Genomic DNA, 10190 nt, shown 5'->3' on the forward strand with positions numbered 1-10190 from the left:
CGATAAGTGATCTCTCTCGATTATTTCTAAAATATACAAGTTATCAAAAAAGTATTTACTGATCCTGAAAGTGCTTCATGAGCTCTATCAAACGGTACCAATAATAGGTTAAAGAATAAACTGGATCTATCCGAAAATTCAATGTTTCCGGCTTCCATACATTTGGTACAGCCTCATAATATTAAAAACTACAAAAGATACCGTAAAACTGGTTACTGATCCTAAAAGTGCTTCACGTGCTCTATTCAATAGTATTAATATTAAGTTCCAGAATAAACTGGATCTATCTAAAAAATAAATGTTTCCATCTTCCATACATTTAGTACTATCACAGATATGGCACTCATCTCTTGATATTATTATAGCAAATTTTATAGCAAAGAAAGCCTAAAACTAATGTTTTCCATAAATTATTTTAAATTGGAATGCAATTTACGAGTTTATTTTAAGTTTTTTAAAAATTACACTTCTAATATTCAGTGGTTGGCATCATTTAGTATGGAAGCTGGAAACATTGGATTTTCGGATAGATTCCGTTTATTCTGTAACCTGTTATTGGTACCATTTAAAAGAACTCGTGAAGCACTTTCAGGATCAGTAACTAGTTTTTCGATATCTGGTATAGTTTAGAAATAATCGAGTGAGATCACTTATCGTTTCCACCCTGTATACGAACGCTTACTGTGATACGGCAGAGGGTCGATTTTCGCTTGACAGTTTGTTTTCTTCACTTTACACTACAATAAACGAATTTGCGAAATAGTTTTATGAGCAAACAGATTTTTATTAAAAGTAAAAAGTAATTAATGTACTTTTTAAGTACTTGGGAAGGTTTGCCTTGAGGTTTGAATAGGATAGGACCGCTCCCACTCTTCCCATGGATGTCGTCAGCGCCTAAGGGAGAATATGCGAACATCAGGCCTCCCCAACCCGTCTGGCCAGCGTGGGGAGTGTAAGCCAATGCTACGTTTCATCATCATTTCATTTCAGCCACAGGACGTCCACTGCTGAACATAGGCCTTCCCCAATGATTTCCACATAGCTCGGTTGGTAGCGGCCTGCATCCAGCGCCTTCTTGCTACCTTTATGAGGGAGGCCTATGTTCAGCAGTGGACGTCCTGTGGCTGAAATGATGATGATGATGATATGCTCCTGCAGTGGAGACTAAATGACCTGATGATGATAATTATTATAAATAAAAAAAGTCTTAGATAAGTGTAAGAATTGACCAAAAAATAAATGCGGAAAATGATACTAAATCAGTCAAACGAATTTCCTGTCTTCAGTATTTGATTTCCAATGATTTATACTGATTTTGAACACAACGTTTGCGTTAAAAAAGGTAAGAAAAACTGACAATGATTTATGGAATCATGATCGTAGTCAGAAATTTATTTCTAACTAGCTGACCCGGCGAACTCTGTTCCGCCTTAAAGGCAATAAATATGCCATCGCAATTTTTCCTTATTTGCTCACCGTTTAGACCTACCCTGGACTACGACACACATTTTAAAACCAAAATCAGCTCAATCGGCCCAGCCGTTCTCAAGTTTTAATCAGACTAACGAACAGCAATTCATTTTTATTTATAAAAAATAGATCATGAATTGAGCATGATCTACTAACCAAAATTCATCAAAATTGATCCAGTGAAAAACACAACAAATTAACTTATTTTTTAGTTTGTTCTTATTTTCAGACTATCAGTTGCAACAAATTAATATAAAATGGTGCAATCCATACAATGGTATCAATACCTACTTTATAATGTAGTAAACGTACTTATCAAACAAGCTGAAGTGGAAATGGGCAGGGCACATAGTACGCAGAACTGACGGCCGATGGGGCATCAAGGTTCTGGACTAGAGGCCATGTACCGGAAAGCGGAGCGTAGGACGCCCACAAAGTGAACCGACGACCTCATAAAGGAAGGAAGGCGCTGGATGCAGGCCGCTACCAACTGGGCAACATGGAAGCATTGGGGGAGGCCTATGTTCAGCAGTGGACGTCCTATGGCTGAAATGATGATGATGATGATGAAGCGTACCTATCTAACTACTTAACTACTACTTTCTTCATTTAGCAGCATTGGATTATTAAAAACAATAATATTCCCCTTCCAAAAGCTAAATTATCAACGGTAAAGTCTATCTACAAAATCAAGCATGTCTCAACAAAACCATATGACTAAACCATTTTAATTGACTCAATCGGGAAGTGAACCCTCGACGTTAAATTATTGTTTAACCTACTGCATTATTAGGAATGAAAAACCCATCATATATCCACATTAAAAAGTAAATTTTCCCACGCTTAGATAAACCGTGAAAGAAAATCCACAGTAGAGTCGTGTAGAGTAACTTCGTACGAGTAGAGTAAGGTCCTGGGTTCGATACTTATTTAAGTCACTTCTCAAATTACACTGAAATTCACTATTTACTTCATACTAGCTTTTGCCCGTGGGTTCACCCATTTGAAATTTTGTTTGTCACAGAAAAATTTCATCACGCGCGTTCCCGTTAAACTGTCCTATGTCCTTCGCCGAGGTTCAATCTATCTCTATATTAAATTTCATGAAAATCAGTTCAGTGGTTTAGGCGTAAAAACGTAATAGGTAAACAGACTTTCGCATTTATAATACCTACTAGCTGTGCCCGCGACTTCGTACGCGTGAAAACCCGTTTTCGCAACATTTTTGCTCTGCACCTATTACTCGTAGCGTAATGGTAAATAGCCTATAGCCTTCCTCAATAAATGTGCTATCTAACGCTGAAATAGGACCGGTAGTTCCTGAGATTAGCGCGTTCAAGTAAACAAACAAACAAACTCTTCAGCTTTATAATATTAGTATAGATTAGTGAGGATTTTTCTATAGTCATCATCATCAGATCATTAGTCTCCACTGAAGGAGCACGACCCTCTATAAGGGCACCGGCTGAAGACGCGTATTTTCTCATTTATATATTTATTTCTCCCTTAGTCGCCTTTTACGACATCCATTGAAAGGTCTGAAAAATAGATATTTCTTTTACAGAGTGAAATTCACATAGACGAAGCTATGGTCAAAAGCTTGTATATAATATTTGTGACCCATCTGAAAATCTAACCCAAGACCTCTAAGTCAATTCGTTCGTTCGTTTCCGCCAAATAACGTCCACTGCTGGACAAAGGCCTCCCCCAAGGATTTCCATAAAGACCGGTCCTGCGCTGCCTCCTGGTACTTCCCGCGACCTTCACCAGATCGTCTGTCCACCTAGTGGCGGCCCACACTACGTCTTCACACTAAAAATCAGTACTGTGCTGTAATCCTACTACATTTAGCTACATTATGTCAACTCTACTGTGCAGAGTCGCAGACGCAACTCTTAATGAAATCTTTCGTAAAACGAAACGTAAACTGTCATTTAGGACCATTTTGAAATTGGAGATTTGTGAAATTATAACAATAAGTTCGCAAATTATAATTATGGTTGCTGTAGGTAATTTTAGGGGATTAAACAGATGTTATCTTACACAAAGTTATTCAAGAGTAGACTTATTTCCATCTCTAGTCTTGGGTTCATCATCACCATCATTTCAGCCACAGGATGTCCACTGCTGAACATATACCAACCGGGCGATATAGAAATCATTAGGGGAGAATGGTCCGCATCCAGTGCCTTCCTGCGACCTTTATGAAGTCGTCGGTCCACTTGTGGGTGGACGTCCCACACTGCCTCCACTCTAAAACCTTGCTGCCCCATCGGCCGTCAGTTCTGCGTGCTATGTGCCCTGCCCACTGCCACTTCAGTTTGCTAATCCGTCGGGCTATGTCAGCCACTTTAGTTCGTTTACGGATCTCCTCATTTCTAATTCGATCTCGTGAAGAAACGTCTTGGGTTATATTTTAATTATTCATCATCATCATTAGCTACTAAATGAGATATAAGGGATTCGCAAGATAATTTAATTAGTCTAAACAAATAAAAATTATTTTGAATTTGATTTGTTTGTTTCTGACGTTTGCCGCAGACGCCCACTGCTGGTCCTCCAAGCTAAAAACGCTACAGAACCTGACCTCCCAATTTATCTTCTTCTTCTTTCTTTTCCGAGCCAGTGCTACATAGCTGTCTTATTAAGGTCGTCTGTTCACCAAGCAGGGGCGTTCTACCATCTACTATATTTTCATCTACGAAGACGCGCCCTACATTCTTCCGCTAATGTTTGAGTGTTATCTATACAGGCTAAATTATCCATGAGTGCACAAGCACACTAAAATAATGTCGCTCGGATTGCTCGGATCAAACTACCCGCGCGCCCGAGACCAAAAATTGGTGGGACGCGTCTTCGTGGATGAAACGATCTAAAGCCCGGTCTGTGAGCACGTAGAATTTTGTCGAATGACCCCAAGCTACCCATCCTTATCGCTCGCGCGTAATTATGTTGCTGTCGCGCTCGCACACTCACTACGGGCGCCCGTCGCACAGTCGCGACAGCAATATAATTATGCGCGAGCGATAAGGATGGGTAGCTTGGGTTCATTGGACAAAATTCTACGTGCTCACAGACCGGACTTTATAAGTACATGTAATTATCTTTTTATGACCCTACTGAAGATGTCCAAACGATGCCCTTTCCAGAAGTAGGTCAACAAATCGCCGCTAATCGTGCGCGTGACCCGAAGATCGCAAGCTAATTCGCCATAAAGGTCATGTACAGTCAGTATCAAATAGCTCGTGACACCCAAAGCAGCCAAAAAGTTCGCAACACGTCTTTGTTACTATAAAGTCGATGATTATCTTCTTCTTCTAATATTATAAAGCTGAAGTTTGTGTGTTTGTTTACTTGAACGCGCTAATCTCAGGAACTACTGGTCCGATTTGAAAAATTCTTTCGGTGTTAGAAAGCCCATTTATCGACAAAGGCTATATAGGCTATATTATATCATCACGCTACGAGTAATAGACGCGAAGCAACAATGAAAAATGTTGCAAAAACGGGTTTTCACGCGTACGAAGTTGCGGGCACAGCTAGTTTAAAAGATAAAAATGTCTGGGATGCCTAACTGCCTAGCTCGCATAAATATTTTATAACTATGCATATTTCAAAGTCTGTAAACCTTTGGAAAAGAGGCTGACAATAGTGACTGAGTTTCTTGCGCTGCTTCTTCTCAGCACTGGCCCATTTATTGTCCCAAAGCAGTGGTAGGGTTAATACTGGGATGTGTAAAAGTGCTTTTTAAATGCCTACTTGCATAAATAAATGAGATTTTTTATAATTGTGTTTTCAATATTTTGGCTACTTTGGGTGTCATGAACTATTTGACGCTGACTATACATCACATCAATTTAAACTGCTTCTTATGTAGCCATGATTAGAGATGATTTTGCAATGAAATTATATGGTCTTAGGTGATGTCGACTGTATTTAGTTTGGACAATCTATTGTTAGAATGACCGAGAATTTATAACGATATGTTGTAAGTAAATAATAACTGTAATTATCATGCTGTATACGCACTATTGTTTATGTATTGTTTAGGTTCAATTCTCACTTCAAAACAGCGAATTGTGTTAATCATACCAGCAATCGACTATTATACTTACACCCGTATTCAAAAACATTACTATGAGGTCTCACAGTGCGCGTGGACGCACATGGTCACACACGAACCAATCACAGAGCTCTATTCAACGCCGTGCGTTCGATTTGCTGCTTCACTTAAGCAAGCATCATTTGTGAATGCGAGCGTTACTTACTCCTCCTGAAAGCTGCTGAAAGCTCCTGGAAGCTGCCAAATGCTTAGAATTGAATAGAATTTATTGTTTATATTCGTTTGTTTCAGCTAAAGAACTTCTACTGCTGGACCAATTCCTCCCCCAATGATTTCCATAATGACCATAGAGATATAGATAGATGCCAACTAATGCGCTGAGTTCGCAACTCAGTGTCGCTTTAGAAATTCACACACACAAAGTAATCAAAATATGTGCTCATTATCCACTGCAACTGCACTCAACGTTCTAATAATCTTTAGTACTACGCAAGCAATGTAAATTTCTTTACATTGTGACGTCGCTGCTGTCATCATGGCTTTCGCGAGCAATGTGTTCTGTTTTTGGCAGGGTGGAAAAAAATCATGATTTATTTATTTTAATCAAAAAAATCAGATTTTTTTTTTAAAATCACGATTTTTTTGATTTATTTGATTTTTTCGATTTTTATTACGTTTTGCGATCATTTCTTTAGTTTTTCTTACGGAAAACATTTTTATTTACGTAGAATTGGTGTATAGAGCTGGCAACACCACCAAAAAAAATAAATTGTGTGGTTATCTAAAAAATCGCAAACATGTTTGTACGGAAAAAATATTTTTTTCTGATTCTCTATTCAAAACATCAATTTCATACATTAACACTTATTATTAACATTGTTTTCGAACATTACAGTTGATTAATATAAACTCCCAGCCTTTCATTAATTCCATTTTCGGCCTTTGATTTAAATTAAATCGTGATTTAAATTATGATTTAAATCAAGTTGATTTAAATCATGCAACCCTGGTTTTTGGGCATATTGCTGCCACACCGGCCCCGCCCCCTTTTCACATCTCCCTTTAGTTTCTGTGATCTGTGATAATAGCCGGTTGGTAGCGGCCTGCATCCAGCGCCGTCATGCTACCTTTAAAAGATCGCAGTCGCTTTTACTTCAGAGCCTTGTTCACGACTAATTACTAACCATTTCAGGTCCATCCATTGCCCAATGTTGGGACAATAACTTTATTTATCACTACAATCCTCCAAACCTTGAATCATGGTGTCAAAATTGCTTCATACAATACAATAAAATGTAGCAATATTCTCATAAAACTTATAATTATGTTATCAGATCTCGTGAAAAACAATTCACAGCTTATTTGCTATGGTCAACATGATAATGAGGCTTGATTTACTATGCTAATGAGTTCATGTAGGTAATTATTTCAAGTATTGTTCTTAGAATAATTACACCCGTGGTGACTTTTAATGTGGTTTTGGAAAAGAACTGACTTCAAAATAGAGATTATGTGCAATAATTTCGTGACAGATTTAATTTTTGAATTAGTTTTTTTTTATGCATAACAAGGGAATATATTTGACCACAATCGCATCTGATGTTCAGTGGGATGCAGTCTAAGATGGTACATATCTGCCCTGTAAGTGCCTATTCACTCTCGCCTTGAAAAGGCTCGCATTATAGATTATAGTAGGTACTTCATGGAGCGAAGTAAAAAACACAAAAAAGCCTCGTGGCGGTTTTGGAATTATGTACAAAGTCTATGGGGGCAAATGTAGACAATGTAGATATCGTGATCGATTCGCTACTTTCATCCCCAAGTAACGCATTCGTACGGTCATTTTTAACTTTTTTTTATCCACAACGAGGACGCTCTTGGCCTGTATCTCACCTGATGGTAAGTGACGATCAAGCCGAAGGTGGAAGCGAGCTTCACCCGGAATCCTCAACCACGGAGGAACTGGCTATCTTACCTCTAACTGCCGGAACACAACAATGCTGTTAACATTTTTGTTATGGCGACAGACTTAGGTAAGATGGTGGTAGCTAGCCACGCGGACTTAGAACAAGCCCTACCCTACCAACCAAACCGAACTGAAAAATCTGCCCCCACTGGGAATCAAACCCGGAACCTCTGCGTCTGAAGCAGGTGGTCTTACCACTAGACCACAGAGGCGGTTAAACTACACAAATAGTTCAAACAATGTTTACACATAGAAAAAGAAGTGTAAACAAACTATTATACATAAGGGGAAGCACCTGGATGCGGGCAGCGCAGGACCTGTCGTGGAAATCCTTTGAAAGTCCTTTGTCCAGTAGTGGACGTCATTTGACTTAAACGAGCGAACGTAGAAGATTGGTCGTGGTCACCCATCGAATCTCGTCCAGCCCTACACTTAAACAATAACAATCTGATGCAAGATTGCCATTTCCCAAACACAAGGTCGTTGTTGTTCCCACAGCTTTGATTGCGATGGGCCTATACTCGGATTGAACGCGCTTGATACTTTGAGACATTTTAGGGCACTTTGTGAGAGGAGAGTTTTTAAGCTAGTATTCGGTGACCATTACTCGATTATGAAAAAGAAAAAGAAGTGGGAGTAGCTGAAAATCAGCACTGCCTGGGATACAGCATGAGCTGAGCCACATAATGATTGCTTTACGTGTAAGTATATTTTTTTTCTATTATTCCGAAAGTTGGAAATCTCTTGGTTTATTTAATTTCAACCAATAAACAATTTAAAAAAGGTTAGTTACTTAAAAAGGTTAACTATAAATGAAAATTGAGCAATAAATGCATATTTCCCAATAATAATAATTACAAAGGCTTTTGAACCCTTTTTAAAACTTAAACAGCACTCCAAATGTCGACCCCATTTACCTATTCAGTTACACAGAAACAAAAGTCATAAACAAATTAAATAAATATTAAAAAGCATCAAGTATCAAGACTATTTAAGCCTACCAATATCAAGAGTCCACTATCACAGCGGTAATGTAGAGCGACAATAACGATAGAGTCAGTAAGCTCAAATTCAAATTCAAATTCAAAACGTTTATTGCATGTCACATTACAATTTATATGTTGTACAATACGTTTGAAGCGGTCATTCTTCGTTCGTTTCAGCCAAATGACGTCCACTGCTAGACAAAGGCTTCCCGCAAGGTTTATTTTTGAAGCGGTTATCCTAAGGACATGTTATTATTTACTGCATCGAAATAATTATACTAAAGGAAGTATGTAGCGAAACACTGTGTAATATCATAGTTGTAATTAGAATCAATTTTACAACAATGATGATACATAGTTTCGAATGGACACCTCGATGGATCGACAACCAAAAAAATTGCAGGAATTGGCTGACAAAAAAAACCTTTAAGTACCTTGGAGACCTACAGGGGAATACTAATCATGAGGATATAATCAAGCCTGCCTATTAGGTACTTAATAAAATTATCATTATCATCATTTTAGCCACTGCTGAACATAACCCTCAAGATTGGTCTTTTGGAAGTGACCTAAGTCCAAAACTTGCTATAACCTTTTAGATTCTATGTCCACCTTCGATTTATCAAAAAATTATGATCTTCTGTAATGAAATTAATGGTATAAAATATTTATTCAGACTCCTGCATATAGTATTAGAGGCCGGTAGATCTGTTCTCATAAATAAAACACTGAATACTCAACTTTCACACCATATTGCCTTATCTATATAAATAAAAATGAATTGATGTTCGTTAGTCTGATTAACACTCGAGAACGGCTGGGCCGATTGAGCTGATTTTGGTTTTAAAATGTTTGTCGTAGTCCAGGGTAGGTCCAAACGGTGAGCAAATAAGGAAACATTGCGATGGCTTATTTATTGCCTTTAAGGGGGAACAGAGTTCGCCGGGTCAGCTAGTTTTAAATACAATTCATCACTTAGCACAAAAGCGCGGGGAGTCGTCTCCGCGCGTCCCTCTATTCTGACGTTTGATTCTAGTGTGACATTGACATTAAGTCAATGTCACTATGACAGCAGCTCATTGGATATAACGATACCGCTATTTTAACGTTTTAGACTTTTCACAATTAACATTATTTAGTTTTCCAGGACAACCGAATACCGCACTTATCCTCATGATTGGGCGATTGTGTACGAAGTACCTTCTACGTATATTTCTGCTATACCTTCTCAGTTTCGTCACGCGTGTGTTATTATTTGTGCTTAATGAAAGCTCGGAAGGTCAGCTTTAAGCTTCTGTGGATTGGCATGTCAAATTGATATGCATATGTTATTGTCTGCTGCTCACCTTTAAGTTGTTCTGATGGGAGTCATTTGTCTTCTGCGTGATACTTTTACACGAATATAATAATGGAAGGCGTGAAAATACATTTAATTTTTATTTGTTTGTCTATAAAAATAAATAAGAATAGGCTAAAATAAAGGTTTAAAACGGTGAGAAAATATAAAAGAAAGTAGATAGATGGAGACAAAGTTCACTGAGTCAACTAAAGTCTTCAATTTTAAAGTTCGTTGGTTCGTTTCAGCAGAAAGACGTCCACTGCTGGACAAAGGCCTCCCAAGGTTTTCCACAAAGACCGGTCCTGCGCCGCCCGCATCCAGGCAATTTTAAAGTAGATCGTTCTTTTTCATTAAGGTATCTGTTTT

The sequence above is a fragment of the Ostrinia furnacalis genome, unplaced genomic scaffold (genome assembly GCF_004193835.3).
Source record: "Ostrinia furnacalis isolate ACB-3 unplaced genomic scaffold, ASM419383v2 OfSCF1132, whole genome shotgun sequence".
In the NCBI taxonomy this organism is placed as follows: domain Eukaryota; kingdom Metazoa; phylum Arthropoda; class Insecta; order Lepidoptera; family Crambidae; genus Ostrinia; species Ostrinia furnacalis.